Source organism: Canis lupus, chromosome 11, assembly GCF_003254725.2.
Source record: "Canis lupus dingo isolate Sandy chromosome 11, ASM325472v2, whole genome shotgun sequence".
NCBI lineage: Eukaryota > Metazoa > Chordata > Mammalia > Carnivora > Canidae > Canis > Canis lupus.
The window spans coordinates 30187264-30212998 of record NC_064253.1 but is presented as its reverse complement, the minus strand read 5'-3'; the positions used below and the strand labels follow the sequence as shown (position 1 = coordinate 30212998).

Below are 25735 nucleotides of genomic sequence, written 5' to 3'. Positions count from 1 at the left end.
GGGCAACTGACCTAATAATTTTCAGACTCATTTTCCTCTTCTACAAGATAGACAAATTATCCCTATGTTATAGGATTATGAGATAAAACAAGAAATAATTCATGCCCGTGATGAGCAGATGTATAGCACCTAAGAATGCACTTAGGCACTCACTATATATTTATTCATTTTTTTTCCTTCTCTATGTCCTACTACTTAAACCTGTACATTTTTTTTCAATTTTTTTATTTGTTACTCAGTAGTATTAAAACTACAAATAATAGCAAAGGAATCTCAGAATTCCAAAAATCTAGGACGTTCTCATTATGATTCCATGTCTAATGCTTCCTGACTTCTTGCAGGAAGCCAGTTCTGAGATCATCCTTCTCTTGAATGTATTCCTGAATGTCCAGGCCATCACACCACTTGTCTTCCCTGCCTAGGGAAAAAACAAGAGCCTAATAGTGTATCCTTTACAGCCAGACTGCATTAGATTCAAACCCTACTTCTTACTAGCCATCTGACCTTAAGATGATTATTAATATTCTCTTCTCAAATTGCTCATCTAGGAATTGAGAATAATGATGGTACCTAAACTTTGGATTGTGATGAATATTTAGTGAGATGATTACATGAAAGGTGCTTAGTGAAATGTTGTGCACTAAGCAAAGTCTCAGTTTGTTGTTGTTTATCATTTTCTACTTCACTCGTCAGGAAAACCCATCTGTCCAATGGTAGAATTAAATCTAAACTGGGGAACAGTTCCCAAAATGTGTCCTTCTGAAGAGTAGTTAATAAATATTACTGGTTAAGTTTTGCATACACATAAACCCACACACAACACACATACATTTGAAAAAGCTGGCTTTAAAAAAAGTTATACATGTTTATATCCTGGATGAAGTCTCAGACCCTTCAATATGCTCGTGTGCATCGGTAGATTATGGAGTGCACAGTATATACTATACTAATTTACCCACAATCGCTTGTTTAGTCTTGTATATTACTTTTAGTGAAGAACCTTTCAAACCTCTCTTTTTAATCATAATTCTACTCACCCTTCTTTGAACAATCAGAAGTTGGTAAGCTTGGCATCTTTAGACATTACATGACAAATTCTCCCAGCTCTACTATCTTTTAGTACTAAAAAGAGAAGGCTCAGCATACTAAGATAACCACAGATTTCTAAGGACTGTGAGGTCGGTATAATTTGGCCTTTGTGGTTACTACCTCATTTGCTTAGGGCAGACTTGTCAAGTGGGCATTACAAATGATATGAAAGAAGTCCTCCAAAGTATTATTTATTTCTAGAGAGCATGGCCAGAAACCTCAAATAGTTTCACCCTCTAATCACAAATATTACGAAATTTAAAAATAATAATAGCAAACATTGAAATAGTATTTACTGGGGCACCTGGGTGGCTCAGTCAGTTAAGTATCTGACTCTTGATTTTGGCTCAGGTCATGATCTCAGAATTGTGATATAGAGCTCTGCATCAAGCTCCATGCTGGGCCTGGAGCCTGCTTAACATTCTCTCCCAACCTCTGCCCCTCTCTCTCCCACCCACACACACTCTCTTTCTCTCTCCCCAAAAGAAAAAAAAATGTATTTAGTATAAATTGGGGGATTAACATATATTAAGTTATTTAATTTCTGTCAATTATACTGGAGGATATTATTTTTATTCCTACTTTACAGATGAGAAAAGTGGGACACAGAGAAATTTAATGAAGTTTACATTACTGTGAACTTATAGCTGCTCTGAAATTTGGACCCAGGAAATAAGTCTGATTTTGAATCTCATGTTCTTAACAAGTATACATATACTGCCTTTCAAAATATAATCCTGATATTAAAATCATAATGAAAGCTACTAGCCTCAATGAACTATCTAAGGAAATCAAGAGTAAAGGGATTTATTAAGGAAATTATGTCACTGCTACTACATGTTTAAGTATCTGAACACAGTTTTAAACATCCCAGTAGATGATCACATCAAAGCAGAGTACACCCATTATTCTAGCTCCATGTATTTGCTGTCTATGGAATTTGACTTGCTTACTCCATTTTTAATCTGAAAAAAAAATGAGTAAGATACTGTAGTGGGTACTGAAGTAGTGAAGTGGAAAATCACTGATCTTTAACTATATAATCATAGTTCAGATTTTAAATCCCAGTACTGCAGCTTACTGCCTGCGTGCCTTTGCATAAGTTGTTTACTTTTTAAATGTGCAGTTTTTCCATCCATAAAGTTGGGATATTAGCTCAGTTCTTGGACATTCTGAGGGTTTAAATTTACAACATATAAACTGGCTGAAGAAGGAAAGCTTCTTAAAGTGACCAGTCTTTCTCCTTGAACAAAACTGTGTTCTACCCTTTCCTTCCGCCTGCAAGGCTGAGAAGGGGGTGACACAGGAAGACACTGCCACCTGTTGCTACTGAGATGTGACAGCACATGCCCAGATAGAACAAGATGTACCATTCATCAACAGCTGTTTTCAATCAGTTAGAGAAAAGGAGTGATGTATGGGGAATGCTTTGCTTTTTGCATTCAGTAATAGAGCTGAAAGTGAATTGTCAGATAAATGACAACCAATTGTTAGATTGATATATCAATCTACTTTTTAATAACTTTTCCTATTGTCCTATATGTTTGACCAGTATGCAGTTCTAGTAATGTAGCCTAGGAGAGATGACATTATTTCCTATGTGATAATTACTCCATTGCTCAAGGTGATCAGAATGGTCAATCTGCGATTCTATTGCTATAAGCTTACTGAACATCCATTGCAGTGCAAGGTCCCCTTGGGGTAAATGTAAGGGAGAGGAGGTGCAGAAGGCAGACAAGACAGGATAGATAAAATGACTTCAAGCATGGCAGCCCAAACTTGAGAGACCGGGCTTATTGGGAGGAAAATCACTGACTACCGGATAAGAAGAAGGATGCATGACTTTTGTGTTTTAATATGTTCAAATGTCAGAGGTTTGTGAAGATAAGGACAATGGTATTAAAAACTCGATCTCTTGGGAAGCCTGGGTGGCTCAGCGGTTTAAGCGCCACCTGCAGCCTAGGGCGTGATCCTGGAGACCTGGGATCAAGTTCCACATCAGGCTCCCTGCATGGAGCCGGTTTCTCCCTCTGTCTGTGTCTGTGCCTCTCTCTCTCTGTCTCTCTGTCTCTCTGTTTCTCATGAATAAATAAATGAAATCTTAAAATAAAATTAAAAAAAGCTCGATCTCTTATCAGGGCACCTGGCTGGCTCAGTTGATTAAGCATCTGACTCTTGGTTTCAGCATGTTCTCAGGGTAGCTGGATTGAGCCCTGAGTTGGGCTCTGCACTCAGCAGGGAGTCTGCTTGAGATTCTCTCTCTCTTTCACTCTGCCCTCCCCTCCCCATGCTGTTTCTCTCTCTGGGTTCCTCTTTAAAGTAAATAAATCGTTAAAAATAAAATTCTTACCTACTATCATACCCACGTACATTTATTAATTAATATGAGAGAACACATTTTGGTTGTATAAAAATAACGCCTCTATAGTAACTCACAGGAACTGCTGACTAATAGTTAATTACCACCCAACACATAATTACTGTAAATTTGATTTTAAAATAGTCCAGATTAACACTTTAATGTTTTATGCATTAGATTAATAAAGTCTATGCATATAAACTCAATTTTCATTCTTATCCAGATGTCATGTTCATGTACTCTCACAGTAGAAAAAAAAAAAAAAAACACTGGTTAGTTTTCTATCTCGAATCGCAGTGGGGGGTCATGAGTAATGAAAAGGGTAAGACTGTATTCATATCGGCATGGCTGATGTAATTTTTTCTACTGTTGTATTGCAAGTATCACCAGAGGTGACATCCAGGTATGATGTGGGTTATACACATTCATGGGTTCTGAAGTAAAATATGGGACAATTAATGATTCCTAAAAGACAGTTTCAGACTGTAGGATAAAATACCGAAATACTCTATTATGCTCCATCTGTGACTTATTGCATATTTTTACCTTATTTTACTGTACCTTGCAGATTGAGCATTGCAAAAAGAGAATATATCAAAAAAGAGAATATATCAAGTTAAATCCATTAAAGTGAAAGCATTCCTCTACTATTTGGAGTGCCAGTACGAGACTTCATACATGGTTTTGTTTAGAACCAGCAAAATGACAGAATATCTCACCTACATCTCTTTCCTCTTTGTAGGTTTTGCATAGTTTTCTGTTTTCCTCAAATTTCTATGCTGACACCTTAAGGCTTACAATACTCTGCTCTGAGGTTTATTGCTATTATAATGAATCTTAAAACAGTCTATAGGACACTCTAAAGTGTAAGGAGCCTCTATGTGATAATGGAAAACAAATCAGAAATGCTAATATTCTTGCATTTGAAGAAGTCCATGATTACAAATGCATAAAAACCTGGCACTTAGTGCAAGAGTGAAATAAGGATGAAAGCTTTTCACTGTTGGTTGTCAAAACATTTTTTGAAATTCTCAGGCCTGGAAAATTAGCTTACTGTCATCACAGCAGTCTTTTGCCATGAGAGCCATTATTTTAATTTCTTACTGCACTTCCTGTTGAGAAGTCAAGCTCTGCAGCCTCATGTTTTACATAAACCAAACATGATTATAGATATGGTATGTTTCCATGTGACAGCAGTGACTAATGTCATAAATGGAAAATAAGATAATATGTTTCTCTGGACAATTATCTTGTCCTATTTCAGAAAAAAATAAAATATCATTTTTTATGGTTTTATTTTTGCTATGGTTTCATACATGAATTAGTCTAAGACATAAATGATTGCTTAAGAAAGAAAAGGCATGAGATTGGTTTTCAATGCCTTGTCTCAAAGCAATACTAAGAATTGGGAAAATCTGTCAATTTATGTTAAGGACCTTTTGTTGTTCTGACTCAACATCCAATGACTCTGCTTTGTGAGTGATTTTATATTCAAATCATCTTAATAGGTCCCATAGGGGTTGAAATTTACTAAGAATATTTACAAGAAAAGAAGGAAAACTGAAAAAATAAGAAATACAAAGACAGAAGGAATAAAATATTAAAACCAAGTCAGACATTCCTAGGGCTGCCTAAGTGGCTTAATCGGTTAAATGTCTTTCTCTTGATTTTCAGCTCAGATCATGATCTTGTGGTCATGGGATTGAACCCAATGTTGAGCTCTGCTCAGCAGGGAGTCTGCTTGAGATTCTCTTTCTCTCCCTCCCTTCCCCCTCTCTAAAGTAATAAATAAATCTTTTTTTTTTTTTTTTTTTAGTAATACATAAATCTTAAAAAAATAAAATAAAACAAGTTAGTCAATCCTACAAGTCTGGAAGATTTAAAGAAATACATTTTAAATAATCTTTAAAATTTGTACTTTTTATAGGACTCTTTTTCACAAATAGCAATGCTTTCTTTTTTTAAGGTTTTTTTTTTTTAAGATTTTATTTATTTATTCATGCAAGACACAGGAAGAGAGAGAGAGAGGCAGAGACATAGGCAGAAGAAGAAGCAGGCTCCCCGCAGGAAGCCCGATGTGGAACTTGATCCTGGAACTCTGGGCCCACACCCTGAGCCAAGGGCAGATGCTCAACTGCTGAGCCACCCCGTGTCCCTAGCAATGCTTTCTAAATCTCTAATTATAAATATATTTGACAAAGAATATTGTGTGACTTATTCTATTTGTAATATTTGCTTAGCAGAAAATTACTTCAGTGATGCTTTCTGAGAAGTGTTTGGGGTAGGTTTTGTAATTAATGGATCAGTCTACAATTCCCTGTCAAGTATAGGTCCTCACTTATTTCCAAATTCAAAAGCTTGCATGTGCAACTTCTAAAATTCACCCAATAATAATGAAAACAGAAAAGCAAATTTATATCCAAATGGACATTTTATTCAATATATAAGCTGATTTTTTGCTTGACATACAGCAAGTCAGTGCTTTTTATGTCAATGTTTGACATGAGGCATAGTTGGGTGGCAGACATGGCTATTCCCTTAAGCTCTATGTCATCTTTATTATTTTGTAGGGAACTGTGGCAGAATATGGATTAGGTGTGCTTTTAATAGTATTTCCTTGGTCTTAGACCCTGTGGTCAGGAATCAAGTGAAGGCCAAAATTTACCATCTCATTATAGACCCTGGGAGATGTAGGCCCATACAAACATTATATTATATTATTCTGAAGCCAGGTCATTAGGATTGATCTTTTAAAGGATCAGTTAATAATTTCCAGTGATGATAAAAAGGATAGACTCTGCTAACCAACTTCTTTTGAACTTGTTCCTTAATGATGACACTACTTTTGAGTAAGTTGGATGCCTTTCCCTGCTTCTCCAGGAAAATGAGAGATAAGTATTCTCTTTTATGAAGAAAATATAGATATATGATCATAATCTGTGGCAGTCTTAATAATAAATGGCTTTGCTTTCTGATTATTCCTAGGACGTCTACAAATCAATTACTCTAAAAATAATTATTTTGGTAAGCATCTATCTTCTAATTGACATATATTAGACAATCCCAAACTATAATTATTTTAAATGAACTGGAAAACATTTGGGCTATAAGACTATGATATCAATCAAAATAAACAAGTATTTTAAGTTTCTATTTTAGGAAGAAATGTTCACCATTGAATTTGCAAGTTCTACTTTTCATCTTCACTTATAATGCTGTTTGCCAACAATTTCAAAATCAATTTCTGGTACTGAATGTTTCAATACTGAATTGGTCAATAAGAGATACATTTTAGATATAGTACCTATAATAATTAACTCTTCTCATCAAAACTCATCCAAATAATTTTCCTTTTACTATTGAGACATCCTAGTCTCGCCAGAGAGACAAATATAATTACTTTATTTTATGGAAGAGAGAAGTTAAAAGATTCTTTCTTAAGTATGCCATAATAAAAAAAAGTACCTAAATACCTCCTATAAATCCTGAATTCCAGGTCAGTTCTTGCTTACCTTTTTATGGTCTATGCAATTTTATTGTTGTTCATTGAGTTTTTTCTCATTAGGAAATCAAATCTACTGTCTGTTGTTCTATATAAACCAAACACGATTATAGAAGCAGTGTACGACAACATTAACTAATGTTAAAATTGAAAATGGGTAACATTTTTCTCTGAATAGCTAGTTTTACAGGAAATATATTCATTTATTTTACGTTTGTGTAGATTTGTATAAGACACAAATTATTGTGTAGGAAAAAACATGGTGATGGTATGATGCAGCAATATTTGATATCCCACTAAGAAAGAAAAATACTGTCAAAAGATACCACTGAGGGGCACCTGGGTGGCTAAGTTGATTAAACATGTGACTTTGGTTTCATCTCAGTCATGATTTCAGGGTCCTGAGATTGAGCCCTGGATTTGGGCTCCACACTCAGTGGGGAGTCTGCCTGTGGATTCTCTCTCTCTGCGTCTACCCCTCCCCCCATTCATGTTGTCCCTCTTTCTCTCTCAAATCAATCAATCATCAATCTTTAAAAAAAGGTACCATTGATTGTAAAAATGATGCTTTATTTCAGAGTTGTTAATATGTGAAAAAAAACTTTGCATCTTAGAATCAATTAAATGTAATACTTACTAAATTGGCTTTCTAAATTTTTTGTCATTTACTTGATATAGTCTAGCTCTTGGTGGATGGGTTTTGATTCACATGAATACGTTAATCTTTGAGATACCTGTGAATAGTTTGGTACTCTCCATATGCTGAAACTGTATTGTGTTGTTGTTGTTGTTTTTCTTTAATAGCAAACGCAAAGAGCTGACTAAAAACAATCAAAATAAAGTTTCTTATATCCTCTTTCATGGCTCCATTTCCCCAGAGATTTGAGAGATTTACTTTGCAGATTTTGCCCTGAAAGACTATGGTACTTAGTGAACATGCTCTTCTAGTTAATTCCTAATGTTCTAAAACTTCTGCTAGAATGAATAAGGTCTAAATTATATGTCAACTGAGTTTAGATTTCAACATAGTTTTATAGAAAAACCCTAAATTTCTCCATATCTGTAAAATTAAAACAGATTTTAAAGAGTGAAGTAACAGATACTGATCTTGGCATCTTTACACCATTAGGTACATTGACTCAGTTTTAGTCAGAGGCATGGTTTTGAACTGTCCTTGAATTCCCAACTAAGACAACTGAACAATTTCTTTAACTTGTAGCTATATTCCTTCACTCTCTGCATGTGCTGGCATACCTTGTCATGTTTAAAGAGAGAGAGGGAAAGAGAGAGAGAGAGAGAGAGATCTAAATAACAGAATATTTCATCAATCACTTTTAATTTGAAATCTTTAAAAAAAAATCTTTTTTCAACATCTTTTAGATTGCATTTTATTTCTGAAGGAGAAGGTTAATAGCTCACACAGTGAAAACTATGATGGTTCTGCTCTTGAAATATTAGCCTTTACTGAATGATGTTTCCCCCAGCCTATTTCACACTTTATATGTAGACTGAAAAAGAGGTCCTTTAATTTTCCTTCAAAGTTTGAAAGATATGAAAGAATTTAGCCTCCTTTATCAAATGTCCAAGTATAATAAGATGTCTAAGAGACACAGATTAAAACGCTTTCATGAATTTTCTTTTCTTATAATGGTTTGGCCCCAATTAAAGTTATTTTAATAAAGAATAACCTTTGTATCTCTCAAAGGCCACTGTGAGGAGGCAAAATCAACCCTGACCAGAAATCAGAAAACTCGGTTCTGCTGTTGGATATTCTACTTATTACTGATGTCTGGCACACAAAGAGTACTCAGTAAATATATATATACTGCCTAGATATATTAATAACTTACATAGCAGTGAATATATCAAACTGCGGCCTTGTGCTCCTCATAGTCGGTTGAGGAGGTGGACCGTTACAGTATAAAGTAATTGGATGTGAATTGGAAGTATGGATGCAGTCATCACTGAAGACATTGCAGAGAGTCAAGGCAAGAGAATTCAAGTTTTACTGAATGCATCTCAAGAAGCGTGCAAGTTATAATTTCCATATGACTAATCAGAAAAAGGAAGTACACCGAACCAATCTCCTTTATCCAAGGTCACTCGTTTACTATATCTGGGGAAGTTAGAATTTAGCTCTGGTAAAATCTGAATTCCAAATAATTGAAATGATTGAGTTACCAACTTTCCAATGCCAACTCCTCTAATAATGGCTCAATTGGATTGAATGCTATGCCATATCCTATCTTGTACTCTTCAATATTGCTTTTTTTTTTAGCTCGATGTATGTATATTTATTCACCTAAATCATAAAATCTCAGCAATTAAAAAAAAAGTTTATCAACTTCATCATCTTTTATCAGTCCATTTTCCTAACCCTTTCTGTTGCTATCCCTATTCACCATTATTATACATTATGGTATAAGTAAAAGGATTCAAGTTTATGCCAATGATTAGCTATGTCAAGTAGTTTTTTATAGACTTGTGTGCCATAGTATTTCAAGAGAAAAAATAAAATCTCTCTTCTATGTATAAAATATTTGGTATTTATCAATGTGTATTGTAAATATAATCATAGCTAATCCAAATAAGTAAAGTAATAAATGGATTAATATACAAATCATATTTTGGAATTGCATATTTTGGAATTCATATTAAGGCATATATTGCCTTAAAAAAAGTCCTCCTAAAGGATTGGGTTTAGAGTTGCAAACGTGCTATGGTATATTGAAGTATATTTGATCTACCTTGGAACTACTTATACTTTTCAAAGGAGATAGACTCCATTTATAGCCTGAAAACTTTACATTTACTTGAGAATTTATTATACTGAAATCCCAAATTTATAAACTTTTCCATGAAGTTATACATTTTAGGGAAATCTACCATGATACTTACTATTTTCCTTCATAGTAAATGCTTGTTTGTTTTTCCACTGGTTCCAAGTGCTTATCTCATAATAATTGTTGCTATGCTAAGCAGTCATTTTCTATGAGTACATTCAGTTATAAAACATTGAATCACTCACTTCTACCTACAAAGCAAGATGAGAACTTAATTTCCTCTGGGTGTTCTGTGAAGAGATATTTTGGAAAGTTCTCTTGGCACTCCAGATGATCAGTTATTATAATATTAGTCTCTTAGTGTTACTAGATTTCTTTTCAGTCCCTTCCTTCCCTAACTACTCTCTGCCTGGGTTTGATGGGAGGCTATATTTATAGTGATATAATGAATAAATTAAACCCTAAAGTATCAACATGAAGAACAAAGTTTGCCCACATCTTTAATAGATGCTAAAAAAAAACTTTTTAGCATAATTGAAGCATCTAGTAATAATACTTGCAGGTATTACTTTAATGTAAATTCAGAATTTTAGAGACTAAAATTTAATCCTAATGCTATCTTTGAGACACAGAGAAGATGAACATTTCAATTTTGGAGAAAACTTTAAACATAAAATGACTGTAATACATATACTTCTGTGTATACAAAGTTTAGTTTTAAAAAAAAGTATGACTTTTTGCTAACTCTTTATTATGTATATTGATGTAAGAAAAGATGTTAGAATTTAAGGCCAATGGCCAAGAAAGAATTCTTGAGATTTCTTTGGTGCAAAAAGGCAATTTTATTAAAGCACAGGGACAGGATCTGTGGGCAGAAAGAGCTGCACCCAGGTCATGAGGAGTGGCCCATTATATACTTTCAGGTTCAGAGGTGGTTAGGGATAACATAAGCCTCAAAGGAATTTTGGAAGCAAGGTTTCCAGGATCTTGGGGGGCTAGCTATTATTTGGAAAAGATCATTTATTACTGTAATACAACCCGAGTCATGAGACCCTTCGGTGTATATCAGTGGATCATATGCTTGGGGGATGATTGCCATCATCCATCTAAAGGGGTAGGGATAAATGAAGTTTCCAAAGGAATTTTTATATGTTAAAGTAGACTTATAGGATCCTGGGGGTTGGACTAAGATTGCCTTTTGCCCTTAGCAAAATACCAACATCAAAGCAGTTGAGTCCCTTGAAGAATGTCACTCTGCCTGCCTCAAGGACCTGTCAATGGGATGTAGATAGTAAGGAAATTTAATAATTTCTCGGCCTTTCTTTCCCATATAATATATATCATATATTATTTTTTAGTTTCTTAAATAACTTTTTACACTTTTTTTTAAAAAAAGCTTTGTTTATATTTTGCTGGTTGGTTTGCTTTATAATTAAAAACATTTCTCCTAGCAATTTTAAACAGGTTCACAGCAGATTAGTTCACTGGTCAGCAAAGGATACTGCTGAAACCTCAGTTAAGTTTGAGTCATTTTAGAGGTCAAAAATCACAGTTTAGAGAGCTGCTATGAACTTAGAAAGACAACTTAAATTGTGAATAGTGATTCTAGATTTAAAGTCAGACAACCTCCTAGAGTGAAACCACATTTTCAAAGGAACAGTTGTATTGTATTTTTATATTTTGTTTTATTTATCCTAAACAAGATACAATAAAGAACAAGCTAGCGGTGCCTTTGGCTCAAGTCATGATTCCCGGGTCCTGGTATGGAGCCCCATGTCAGGCACCCTGCTCTGTGGGGCATCTGTTTCTCCCTCTCCCTTTGCTCTTCCCTCTGTTCCTGCTCTCTCGCTTGCTCACTCTCTCAAATAATAATATATAAATAATAAATAATAATAACCTTTTTAAAAAATAGAGTAGAGAGTTGTTTGAAGGACTGAAGTTGATTCTTTCTACAGAGTGCCTATGGTGTCAGGAGAAAAGCTCCCTCTCCTATGGTCCTTCTAGAGGGACTTAGAATCAAATTGACATAAGATAGATTAACAGGAGAAAATCTAATTGAATACATATACTTAGTGGGAATCCACATAGTCATGAACTTCCAAAGACTAGCAGGCAACGTCAAGTTTAGCTAAATTAAGGAGAGGTAGGGAGGGATCTGAGGGTACAAAGGGTTCTCAGAAAACTCTTGAGCAAGAAAGTGAACAGGTATATTGGGGGGAAAAGGAAGTTTGCTCTCTTATGCAGATCATTTCCTTTAGTAAAAGGAAGTCTCTGTTAATAGCTCTCTTCCTGTTGCAGGCTCTGCTTTCCAATGTAAATTTAGGCAGTTATGGGGGAGGCAGAGTTTTTCATGCATCTGCTGGGTTTTTATTACTTTTAACTTAAAATAATCTTTATGCCAAAGTGGCATATTTTGAGTCATGTCATCCTGCACTCTTTCAATAGGTAGACATGGGACATACATGCTCAATAAATTTAACCTCAATCTCACAACCAGCAAGAAGCTCTTTATTTGCTTAAAATGAGGGTCACATAGCATCAGAAGAATTTGGAAAGGACCGAGATGTGGAGCCAAGCACCTGTCTTTCTGATCTGAGATGGATTCACTTCCATATCACTGAAGCAGACAATAATTTAAACTGCTTAAAGGACTGGGCTCCAAAATATGGACTTTCTTTCAGTGGTCATCAGCGTGATAGAAAAGGAAAGGATGGTTGGATCACTCTAATGCTGACAACTTCTAAGATACTATGAGAAACAAATTCCTAGACGGTGAGTACTGATGGTAGATGAGTCAAGTCGTAACTGCTTTTATACGAAGTCATCACATAGACCTAAAATTGCAAATAAGTCTACAGCATTTCTTTATACAAATGATATAATTAGGCCTTTTAGTGTTAGACCTCTCATTTATCTCTATGAAATTCATTCACTTGCCAGCCCATATTAAGTGCTAATGATGTGGTTTTCCAGTGTTGTTCATGTCCAGAGCTGATGGCCAAGAAGGAATTCTTGAGACATCTTTTGTGTGAAAAGCACGGGGACAGGACCAGGGGCCAGAAAGAGTTGCATTGGGATTGTGAGGGGTAGAGATTATATACTTTCGAGTTGGTAGGGGTTAGGAACAGAACAAACCTCCAAGTGTTTTGGAAACATGGTTTCTGGGACCCTGAGGGGGCTAGTTATTGTTAGGTAAAGGTTATTATTTTTGAGTAAAGCCTCAGTCAGGAGACCCTTAAGATGAATGCAGTGGGCCACATGCTTGGAGGATGTTTCCTAAATTGTATCCTGGTGAGGTGGGTAAAGATAAAGGGAACTCCCAAAGGAATTACTACATGTTTAAAGTAGTCTTACAGGATCCTGAGGGCTTAGGCTAAGATTGCCTTTTGTCCTTAGCAAAATGTCAGCATTGAAGTAGCTGAGTTCCCAGCGAAGGTCACTCTGCCTGTTTCAAGGACTTGTCAGTGGGCTGTAAGTTGTAAGGAAATTTAATTGTTTCTTTTGCTTTTGTTTCCAAATCACTGCCGACATCATCAACCCTTTAACAGTTCTTAATACATTTGAAATAAGATACATTTTTAAATTATTTGTCAAAGACCCTAACAACTGATTTCTGTACATTGAGTTGATCACATAGGCATCAAATAGGACCACAACCGGTTGTTTAATATGCTGCTAGGATTTTGCTGGTTTTAATCCTGTATCCTAGAAACATGGTGTTTGTTGTAACCTGATGAGTTAATGGTACGAGGGAGAGCTACAGACTATTTAGCCATATCTCATATTAGATTTCATGAAGCAGAACCTTTCATAGAGTAAAAGTTGGCAGTTCATCAGGTTCTGAAATACACTTGCAGAACATTCAAAAGCAGTACTGATGACCTCTAAAGAAACTAGTAAGACAGAACTTATTTACCTAAAAATTAGAGGGTAAGATGATAATACTTTCCCATGTGGGGAGTTGCTGCTCAGTAAACAGCAGGACTCCGTGTGTGTGTGTGTGTATGTGTGTGTGTGTGTGTGTGTGTGTGTTGATGGTAGAGGAGGTATGCGTGCATGCATGCACCATTATTCATTCTTAATCTTTTCTGCTTTCCACCCTGTACCTTGCTTTGTGGGCTTTAGCCATGATCAGCAAATTTCCCCCACTCCTGCTTGGGTCTTTTGTGACATATTGCACTGCAGGAAGTCTTTCATTACTCAGCAAGAAAAAAATTGAATGACCAACAGAAACACTGGCTTTCGATGCAGAACTTGATCTTGTAGTCTCAGGCTTAGGCTCCTGAAAGCTACTCCTATTTTAGAGAGCTTAAAAATATCCCCAGCACTTATAAATAAATTCTATTATCTTTTACATGAAGTATATTTCACCATTCAAAATTATATTGGCCAAGTTCACTATGATGTTAAAGTTTCTTGTAATTTTCCTATTACTCATTTATATTAGTCAGAAACTTGAAATTAGTTGGTTATCTAGGTTCCGTTGACTTCAAATTTTATTTAATCTTTTGCCACATCTAATGAAAAATACTGGCTCTATGTCTCAAAATGAGTATATATTAATTTGTAAATTACATAAATACAATGCACATAAGACCATACAAATATATTTGGTGTATTACATTGCATACACAAATTAATGAAAGAGAAATTCTTATAATTTATAACTAATCTAATAAAATGGTCATGTACCATCCTGCCTCACCTCACACCCAGAGAATTCAACTCTTACTTTGAAAGGCACTGAAATTAATTATTCCAGACTATTCCAAATTGTGACTACAGTTTAAATCTGTGCATCTTCATGCTATTATCCTATGTTTTTATCTAAGAGAGCCAAAGCTCTTACTGATATTTTCTATGTATGCTAAAATTTCTGTGAGTTTTATCTATTATGTTCTAACTATGTTGTGTTTAACTAAACAAGGGGTAGCAAAACTAGATCCCGTGAAGCAAATTTGGTTTACCACTGAATTTTGAAAATAAAGTTTTATTCTAACACAGCCACGCCTGTTTGTTAGCGTCTATGACTATTTTCACACGACAGGGCAGAATTGAGTAGTGAGAGACTGTGTGGCTTATGAAACATGGAATATTTATTATCTAGCCCTTTATAGAAAATGTTTGTTGACTCCCAAACTAACTGATCAAATACTGTATTTAGCTAGTGATACTTACAAAGAGATTAGTATTGATTTTTAAGAATACCAGTAAATATTACCATGGCTATTAACTACCTAATAATAGGTAGTGAATTATAACATTCATTTAATGATAGATGAACATATGATAAACAAAAATAGGTTTATTTGTGTATTTAAATTTCACCCTGACATAGTTCTATTTACATTGGATTTTCCTATTTTTTTTTCAAGTCCTCTCACAGTATAACAGAGATACAGTTTGGTTGAGATTGTTATTTTATTAAACGTATAATTATACAGTTTCCAGTAGAGCATCTGGCATTCCATTAGGCACTGGAGAAACAAAGAGGAAAAATACACGTTCTATACTTCAGAAAGAGTATCTAGACATAGAAAAGGCATTGTTGATTTAATTACTGATTTTTTTCCTTAAGTATCACAAAATAATACCTAAGAGAACAGTAGTGTATTATGATTTACAAGTATTTTTACATATATTATATCACTTGGTACTTAAAACCCTAGGAGATATATAATACACCTCTTATTCTCCGTGTCTTGTAGATTGGAGAATAGAGACTTAGGAAATTTGTTTCACCCAAAGTCACATGGCCATTAAGAGATCAAGTATAAACTTGAGCCCAGTTGTCCATATGAATATACCTTAGGTCTAGTGACTATGCTCTAGTGTTGATCCATTTGTAAAATCTTAATAGCATCATCTGCCAGTGTTAAATAATTTTCATTTGTATTTATATTTTAAGTTCCCATTAAAACTCTATGTTTTTATTAGTGTCTTGTATATACATTTATTTCCTGACAAGAATTAGCTTCCTAAGCAGTTTGGTCGGGTTTTGAGAAGCAAGTGGTTCAGAAACATCACCTATTCCTCCTTACACAGGCCTTATAAAACATATGGTGTCTTTTTCAAATAGCACAAGTTGAAAATCTGTGTATGTGACAATCCATGCATGCATTGAGGGCAGCTAAGAAACTACCTGAACAATTGAGACATCAGACTGTAAGGGACTTCTAATCCAATTGGAAACCAAAATTAATCTGCCATAAAAAGTTGAATTATTAGTAAAAGGTGACATATCTGGGCAGGTTAGACAGAAGGTTATTGTAAGTAATCAGAAGACAACAATTTCCAAGGACTAAGAGGTCATGGAAGAATTTAAAAATAGCAAAGAATTTATAATGTGCAGAATGATATAGTTAAAGAGGTAGAAAGAAGAGGGAAAAACATACTTCAGGTGGAATTTTTAAATATAGGTTCAAAATTTCATTAAGAAAGAAAAGTCCTAGAAGCACCTGTATGGCTCCATTGGTTAAGCTTCCACCCTTGACTTCCCGTCTGGTTGTGATCACCTGGTCCTGAGGTCCAGCCCCACATTGGGCTCTGCGATCAGATCAGCACAATCTGCTTTTTCCACTCCCACCTTGTTCTCTCTATAAAGTAAATAAATAAATCTGAAAGAAAGAAAGAAAGAAAGAAAGAAAGAAAGAAAGAAAGAAAGAAAGAAAGAAAGAAAGAAAGAAAAAGACAGACACATTTGGGAGGTGAAAATAATTTTTAAGGTCTAAATCCAGTGTCTTTGTATGTTATTTTTTCCTAAAGACTGTCATCATTTAGTTTTATTTTAAATAACCATTAATGTGGCCAAATATTGAAATATTACCACTGACAATCAAAAGAATGTGATGTGTGTATTTGGAGTAGGAAGGTGGGATCTGCTTCCTGATATAGACTTTATTTTAACAAACCCTATCATGGTTAAATAAACATATCTAACAGTTAGCTCAGTTTTGTGAACTGTACTTTTAAGCATCTAGCACTGCCAGGGCTCAGGCATCCTCTTTGGAGTACTTTTGTCCCTATGTACTCTCAAATGGTGAAACTCAAAGTGCATATAAGATTTCTATGTAACTTTCTCCCTCTCTCTCTCCTTCTCTTCTTCTCTTTTGGAAACCATTGTACTTGCTAGAAAACCTGACAGTATGTTTCTGCTTGATTGAATTACTTGCTGCCAAGTCCTTTTAGCCACAAAAATCACACCCACGTTTTGCAACATAATTGGTGCCTGCACCTTGTCAACTTGAAAGCAGTAACTTCTGCTAAGATCTTTGTCCATATTACAGGATTTGCATCCAGACTAATTTGTGCTGTCCTCAAGTCACAGGTCAAACATGCCAATCCATCTAAGTGTGAAGATGATGAGCATTTCCAACCTGTACCAATTGATCAATTAAATGCAATGTTTGCATCCTAAATAGATATTATTCTAACTTAATTAAATAATTAATTCAGGAAGATAGGTTTGTGAAAATTTCTTAGGTGAATGCTGTTTTGAAATTTGGATAATAATAAAGACATTTGTAGGAAGCCAACATATTTGCAGCTGCCTAACCAAATCAGCCACATGGATTTATTGTTGGTATTTCAAGGAGGTATAATCCTTATATTTGGCCCAGTTAAGGTTAAATGTTACTCTTAGCCTTTCTCTAAATCTCTTTGTAACCTAAGTCTAAATTTTTCACATTATTATAAAACACTGGTTATGATGGTTCTATTTACCCTAAATGATCAGATGAGAGGTTTGATTAATTAAAAAGTACTCAGCTGCTTTCATGGCTAGCTGATTTGGAAACTCCAGACAAAACTTTTTAAAAGCAAAACTATAGGAAAGTGTTTTGCAATTACAAACACAAGTCATAGCCAATGATATTCCCTTCTAACAAAAATAGTACAACTACCATTTCCCTTTGTTTTATAATTGATTTAAATCCTTAAGGAAAATCATCAATACCAACCTAGAGAATAATTTATTTATTGATCTCTATTAGAATCTTGTAATATTTAAAACTTTTTTTAGACATTTAAGGATTAGTATTTCCTTAAGAGGAATACTGAGAAGCATGCTTATTTATCCTCATACTCTTACCGTAACTAGATAATAAGAATAGCAGATATTTTTAAAAGGTGAAACAGAAATATTTTAGTGGATAGTTCATGTTATTTAGATGTTCCAATTTAAGAAATATTGAAATTTACTTGAAAGATATAACTGTAATGTTTTAAAATACGAGATAATGGTTCTTAGTTTTAAAAAGTCTTGATATATTGTCATCATTTCTTTCAATTATTAGTATATCCATTTGTTCCACTATTTTTGTAATGTTTTTAGAATATTCACACTAATAACAGCATGTCTAACTCACCAGGAAATTAATTTTCAAGATGATAGTTTTATAATTCTCTAGAGCGTAAAATGGTAATTTTATCTTTTTTCTTTGCCACCTTAGTTAAGGAATAAGACTCTTATAAAGCAAAGAAGTCGTGTTATCACTTTTTCAAACTATCTATTATGTGTATGGTAATAGATTTCATCTATCATTATATATCGAGTAGGGCACAGCCCATTATCAGGGCTGGTCTTCTATTTGTATGTAAAGCGAGTGTCCTCAGTGGTTTCAGACAGATAAATGCGAGGCTCCTATGAGAGAAGGGCTAGGAGTGCAAGCAGTTTAAGCTTGTCACCTTTTACAAGCCCAATTCTTCCTGTTTCTTCTAACACACTCCTAATTTCTCTGTATCTATCCCTGTGTCATGATTGGATTAAAATGTGACTCTGACAAGTGTTTTGAATACCAATATCTTCCTATTGCATCAACTCACATACACACTGTTAACATTAAGGTTTAGTCTGATAAAGGAGATACAGCATTTTGTCCTCTGGTAAAATTGTCATTATTTCTATTTCTATTCTTGGTTTTCCTGCTTCTGCCAGATTTTCCTTTACTGTGAACTGTTTTGCTACTCTCTGCTACCAGCTATAATGATGATGATTTGTAACTAGTTTCCTTTAGAGGATATGCTGTCAGGCAGTTACAGAAAGATTTCCTAACTTATCATTTAAATGTATGCTGCTTCCTTTGCATTTAGGTTTTCTTAGACCATCAGCGGCATTTTCTCCTACTTCGCTGTTGGGGTTTCTGTCTTCTAAGTACTGCTCTCTTCTGTCACACAATTCCTTGTTTGTTCTGCCCACACATTTGGTGGAGTCATCTATCAGAATGGGATTGTGCACACCAAGCAGAAGAAAAAATTGAGGATAGAATTACCTTGCATGCTCTAAAATTTATTCATATGTTCCCTGAGAGTTATTTCTAGTAAATGCACTGTGTGCACTCTTTGTCCTTTGAGAGTCAGTGCAAATATACCCATTTAGCAGTTGGTTTCAAAATGACTTTGCATTTGCTGAGTACACATCCCAAAAAGTGAGGGAGACCAACTTTAACTTAATTAGGGCCAGTTCCCAGGATGATTAGGCATAAAGATTTACAGCTGGACAGGACCTTGAAGTTTCATAGAGAATTGAAGCAAACAAGAGTGAGGTTGGTGTAGGGTACTATATTTAATCCAAGATTACATAATTAGCAGCAAGGCCAGAATTAAAATGCAAATCTCCAGCCTTGATGTATGCACTGAAACATGTGGCAATGCTTTGGCATGGTGGAAAGGAGTGATGTGAAAAACAAAGGGTCTTAATTCTGGAGTGCCTCCTGCCTTGGATGCTCTGAAAAAAAAAAAAATAGCTCTAGGGTAGCCTCAGGATTTCATTCCTGCCAATGAACATTTGGATTTGAGAGGACTATTACCATGCATTACCATTTCTTTTAGTGCAATCCCTGTGTAGTTGGCCAAGAGTATATTTGCCATCTGGAAGAGTAAAGCCACCAGAATAGCTACAATGGCATGTCTACCTAAATCAGAGCAATCTATATCTGATAGTCAGACACAACCTTAAGCTGGAAACTAGAGTTCAGAAGCTTTCCAGTGCCATTTCTCCCTCCTTTCTAGAGTTGGCATTTGGAATTGGCTTGGAGGGAAGGGTAACAGTAAAATGAGGTAGTCTCTTAGGAGAACATTTTAAGATGTAAAACACGGGTAATACCAGGTACAAAGGACAAAGATTTAAAAGTTGTCTGCATATATTTAAATTTCAAGAACAACAGAATCCCACCCATATTGGTGATTGGAAAGAGACATAAGCAGGATAATGATCAATCAGAGGAAACCCAGAAAAAAAAAGCCAGATGGCAAGGAGTCTAGAAATAATATCTCATATTTAATGTGCTTAGAAGGAGAATAGGGTTAAATACTAAAATCATCTCTAAAATATTTCAAGAATTATTGACTGGAAGAGGAAACCGTTATTTTAAAGAAGAAAAAAATAAGAAATAATGGATAAGTATTCCTAGGGAACAAATGTTGTTAAGGTGACTAGAAAAGAATTATAGAAATTAGAGCTGTATAAAGGCTGTTTCATGAAGTAATTAAATAATGATTAATTCACTACCTGAAAAGTAAAGAAGAGACTAGATGACCAATTAATCTGATTGTGATTTTTAATGATGCCAATAATAAGTAGAAGGCTAGTTAAGATTATGTGAAAAAGTTCTTTCTAATTCTAAGATCCTATGAATTTATATAATTATCATATAACATATTTGGTTATATTTTGATTTATTCTTCATGTTACTGGGGGTTTTTTTCTTTATTTTTCTGGAGTCATTTACTAAGGAATTTTCTAATGTCTCTTGGGGCCTTTGAATTGCTCCATTCCCAGACATTTCTCTGGATAATTCATTCCCATAAAAATTGGAAACTAGCAATATGTCAAGCACTGTGTGTAAGGTGGAAGAGATACAAAATGAATGAGATTTTGATTCTGTTCACATCTTGCTTGGAGTCTATAGTGATTCCCAGATTGTGATGCATTTTGCCTTTCATCTATAGGCATCAAAATTGGTTTTGTAGGGGAAAAGAAAAGAAAGCTGAAGTCCAGTTGGATGTAGTGTGTGCCAGGCTATATGGCTAGGTGGTGAGAGAAACCATTGTATTGCAGTGCCTATCTAGGATACGAAAAATCCAGCAACAATCTTGGTTTCATACTTACAGGGCACCACTGAGTATAACCTGTGACAGGTTTATTTAACTTTGAGGACGGAATGGGAAAGAGAACATGTCAGCATAGTTTCATCAAGTGAATTTTCCTCAAGAGTTCTCATAAGGGTCCAGGCACTGCTCTCCCAACCCACAAGGGGCAGCTCAGTTTTAAAGGTTGAGACCCTATGGGTTGGTGTAAGCCACCTCAGTATAGGCAAGTCTCATACATGACAGCCTATAAGAATGGCTGACAACCTACTCAAGAGCCTTGCTTTTTACAAGAAACATCAAAGATGCCAGGGTTTGTAATTTTTTAAAGATTTTATTTATTTAGTCCTGAGAGACACAGACAAAAGCAGAGACATAGGCAGAGGGAGAAGCAGGCTCCCTGGGAGGAGCCTGATACAGGACTCCATGCCTGATCTCGGGATTATGCCCTAACCCAAAGGCAGATGCTCAACCGCTGAGTTACCAAGGCATCCCAAAGGTGGTATTTTATATGAGGTTTTTAATTTTTAATTTTTTTTATTTTTTTGGGCATGTCGACCTTCAGGGTCTATATGTCTTCCCCGTTCCAGTGTAATTCACCAATCAGTGTTAATAAATAATGATGTCTCATAACAGTTCCTTCTGTACACATTTTCAAAGAAGCAAAGCTGAAATCTGAGAACAACTTCCCATAGAGAAAAGGTATACTCTGCTGTTAATCCTTTCTCCCCAAATGGTCTGTGAGCAGAAGAGGGTTAGGATAAGTACTGTAGTTCAAGAAGACCAGCTTATAGCAAATGTATGAGAAAATATTGTCAGTGAGACTGGAGGTGGCGGAGACTGAGGGGCGAGAAATGCGTGACATACAGTAAGCCCTCAAAAAACTAGAGAGCCACTTAACAGTAGTTTACATAAAAAATAATGAGGATGATGAAGATGTTGGCAGTGAAATGGGAAGAGGAGACAGATCAGATAACTATTATGGAAGTACTGAAGCCAGAATTGAAACCTTTGTCAGGAATCTCTAATAGATTTTCAGTTAATCTTTTTTTTTTTTTTTTAAGATTTTATTTATTTATTTATTTATTTATTCATGATAGACATAGAGAGAGGCAGAGACACAGGCAGAGGGAGAAACAGGCTCCATGCAGGGAGCCCGACATGGGACTCCATCCTGGGCCTCCAGGATAGCGCCCTGGACCAAAGTCATGCGCCAAACCGCTGAGCCACGCAGGGATCCCAAAGATTATCAGTTAATCTGACACCAGTGAGTAGACAGGAAAAATAATTTTCCTGTTCCACAGAAAGAAAAACTTGAATGTGAGGATTTTAAAGCACTTATGCTGAAGAAAATAAATTAACTAAATATAGTTTATGAAAGATGATATCATAGATAGATGATCCTAGAAATGAGCCTTTGGTCATCTCTCATTTTGTTAAATAAATATAGTTAAGGTTTAGTATAGACATCAAAACTTTAATTTTTACAAAGACCTTGGAATCATTATGTCTAATATCACATCTTTATCCTAAGCACAGCCAAACACAACCCACCCCCCAAATAAGTGAAGCAGAGATGAAAGCAATAATTTATTGATTCTGCAAATACTTACCAAGTGCCTTCTATGCACCAAGCACTGTCTATGCACTTGTGAATATCAGCAAACAAAACTGATGAAAATCTCCCATAATCCCAATAATTAAGAGAAAATATATGTAAGATGGTAAATGCTGTAGAAAATAAATGAATGAGTATGTAACAAAATACAAAATCTCTAGTAAGTTATTTTTGTCTTGGCCTTAGATTTGTTTTAAATCTTTTTTTTTTTTTTAAATATTCTTGGGACACCTCCCTGTCCGTAGAGCATGCAACTTTTATATCAATGTTGTGAGTTCCAGCCCCACAATGAGTGTAGAGATTACTTAAAAATAAAACCTTTAAAAATACTCTTATTCTAGAAATCTGAAAAATGAGGAAAAACCTTATTTTAAATAATTTACCTTTTTTTTTTTGGTTTATAGTTAATAATCATTTTGTAACTTGAGGGGCCCACTTCTTTTACAAATACATTTTCAGTAGTAAAAATGAATGTTGGGATGCATGGGTGGCTCAGTGGTTGAGCATCTGCCTTTGGCTCAAGGTGTGATCCTGGAGTCCCGAGATCAAGTCCCACATCGGGCTCCCTGTGAGGAGCCTGCTTCTCTCTCCGCCTCTGCCTCTCTCTGTGTGTTTCTCTCATGAATAAACAAATAAAATCTTTTTAAAAATTACAAAATTACATAAAAATAAATGTTAAGTGATTGTGAGTATTAAAAACAAAACAAAACCAAACCTTGTTTTGCTGTATTTTTTTCTCCTGATAAAAATCAATATGTACTGAAATCCAATAGAAGTCTTAATGTTATTTCCGTATCAATATTTGCACCAGTGGCTCATTACTTCATTAAATCCGTTTAACAGGGGAGCCCAGGTGGCCCAGCGGTTTAGCGCTGCCTTCAGCCCAAGGTTTGATCCTGGAGACCCGGGATCGAGTACCACATCGGGCTCCCTGCATAGAGCCTGCTTCTCCCTCTGCCTGTGTCTCTGCCTCTCTCTCTCTCTCTCTCTGTCTCTTATGAATAAATAAATAAAATCTTTTAAAAAATCAATTTAGTATATATTCAGAGAATGAATTTACAGATTTGGAATTTATTCATATTTTTGTCTCTCTCTTTCTCTATTTATGGAAAGGAATGGGTGTGAAACAAATTGATTCATTATGTAAAATTTCCCTAAAACTCTTGGAGAAAATAAAAGTATTCCATAAATTGTTTAAGGAAACAGTATTTCCATCATCATTGCAGGTCTTAAATGGTGGATATAGCCATTTAACATTTCAGACAGTTTCAGATTGGTGCTTTATATACCATGTGTGCTATATAGCATGGCTTATCAAATCCCTTCCACCACTCAGCTTCAGAGATATAAGCTGAATGCACATCATATGCAGGGAATTCACAGGAGCTCAGTCTCTTCTCTAACCAGATCTGGTACAGAAAGATTTCTGAATAATCTCATAAACTGGTGACCTTAATATGGCATCTGTGGATCAGAGAAAACATCATGAAATTAAATGAAAATGTAGTGTCTCAATGAATCCTTCCTTTTTTTTTTTTTTTTCCTGGAAAGGGCATCCAGGGCATTCATCAGATTCTCTAAAGATCCCATAGCTGTAAGAAGTTTAAAAATACCATTCTTCTGTCAGTTTTAGAAGTTCTAGAGATCCAAACTGAGCCCAAAGCACCCCAGGTAGATAGGTTACATAAAGAGGGTCTGGAATTTAATCACACCCTTAGGTGCTTGTTTGTTTGTTTATGGAGATGGCATTGGCTTTGGACTTGGACTGAAAAACTGCAAAGTTGTTTTGCATTGCTGTGGGTATCATAATTTAAACATTATCAGGCTACCATAGGAACCTGTAGAAATGAGCAAGGAGCCAAGTGGCCCATGGTATCAAATGGTGTTAAAAGCAGACTAGTGAGAGAAGCCAGATACTCTCTGATACCACAGTACAGTCCAGCAAACACAGGCAGAACTGAATAGGCCATTGGAATACCTGCAATTGTGGTGGACATTTGAAATACCTACCCTCCTGGGCAGCCTGGGTGTCTCAGCGGTTTAGTGCCGCCTTCAGCCCAGGGTGTGATCCTGGAGACCCAGGGTGGAGTCCCACATCAGCCTCCCTGCATGGAGCCTCCTTCTCCCTCTGCCTCTCAATCTCTCTCTCTGTGTGTCTCTCATGAATAAATAAATAAAATCTTTAAAAAAAAATGAAATACCTACCCTCCTAAACACAAGCACTTAAAAATTCTGAGACAACTAGAATAATTCGTTTAGCTCTGTAAGATACTTATTTGATGATTATAAAAAAGATTATAGGGTATCACAATATTTTATGTACGTTTTACACTTTATTAAGAATAATTGGGAGCACCTGGGTGGCTCAATTGGTTAGTGTCCTATTCTTGATTTCAGCTCATGTCATGATCTCAGGGTCATGGGATCCAGCCCCTAGTCGGGCTCTGCACTCAGTGTGGAGTCTGCTTGTCCCTCTTTCTCTTTGCCCCTCCCCCTGATCACACACATGTGTGCATGTGCATGTGCTCTCTCTCTCTAAAAAAAAAAAAAAAAAAAAATTGATGGGAGGGAGCCTGAATGGCTCATTCAGTTAAAGGTCCAACTCTCAATTTCACCTCAGGTCTTGACCTCAGGGTCATGAGTTCAAGCCTTGCATTGGGCTCCACTCTGGGCAGGAGCCTCCTCAAATAATAACAATAACAATAATAATAATAATAATAATAGATAGTCTGGAATAAATGGCTGGCTCAGTTGGTGGAGCATCTGACTCTTAATATTGGGATTTTGAGTTCAAGCCCCACACTGGGAGTAGATGTAACTTAAAAATAAAATCATTATAAAAAAGAAAAGAGAATAATTGAAGGTTCTCTTTTATTCCATGTTCTAGCTATGTGTTTTTAAAAGTTGTTAGCTATTAAAATTACAAATACATTAATGTACATTTTAAATAAGTCACTTGAAAAAATATTTTTAAAAATCTTCAAAAAATCTTTAATTTTTAAAAAATCTTTAATGTATTTTTTTAAAAGCATGTGAACCCAATGTAGTGTTTCACTCCTACCTTACTCTATAAACTCATCACAAAAAGGAATGGAAGTATCTGGATGAAAAATCTGGCTCTTGCCAAAAATAAACCTTTTAGTTCCTGGACTGTTGACAACTTGTCTATGAGGAAATCTGAGGCTGTGGAATGCAGACTGAAGAGATCTTTTCTCTCATGCTGGAAAGAACTCTGGACGCAAAGTCACAGGAAATGGTGTCCAATGCAACAAGTGCCAATGCTTTCCAGCTCGGCGATT

The 25735-nt window shown here is 35.4% G+C and overlaps 1 protein-coding gene and 1 long non-coding RNA gene across 37 annotated transcripts in view; one reads left to right on the top strand and one right to left on the bottom strand.

The window, feature by feature from the left end:
- The window catches only part of PTPRD (protein tyrosine phosphatase receptor type D), a 2185700-nt gene that overhangs the window by 489918 nt on the left and 1670047 nt on the right, over positions 1 to 25735 (top strand). The window lies entirely within an intron of this gene.
- The window catches only part of LOC112649610 (uncharacterized), a 29992-nt gene continuing 20230 nt past the window's right edge, over positions 15974 to 25735 (bottom strand). The window contains exon 3 of one of the 3 annotated variants that reach the window (XR_003129671.3): positions 15974 to 16350. This is a non-coding gene — a long non-coding RNA (uncharacterized LOC112649610). Of the gene's footprint in view, positions 16351 to 23539; positions 23901 to 25735 lie in introns of those variants that run through there. The other 2 variants (XR_003129670.3, XR_007413970.1) reach the window with 2 other exon arrangements.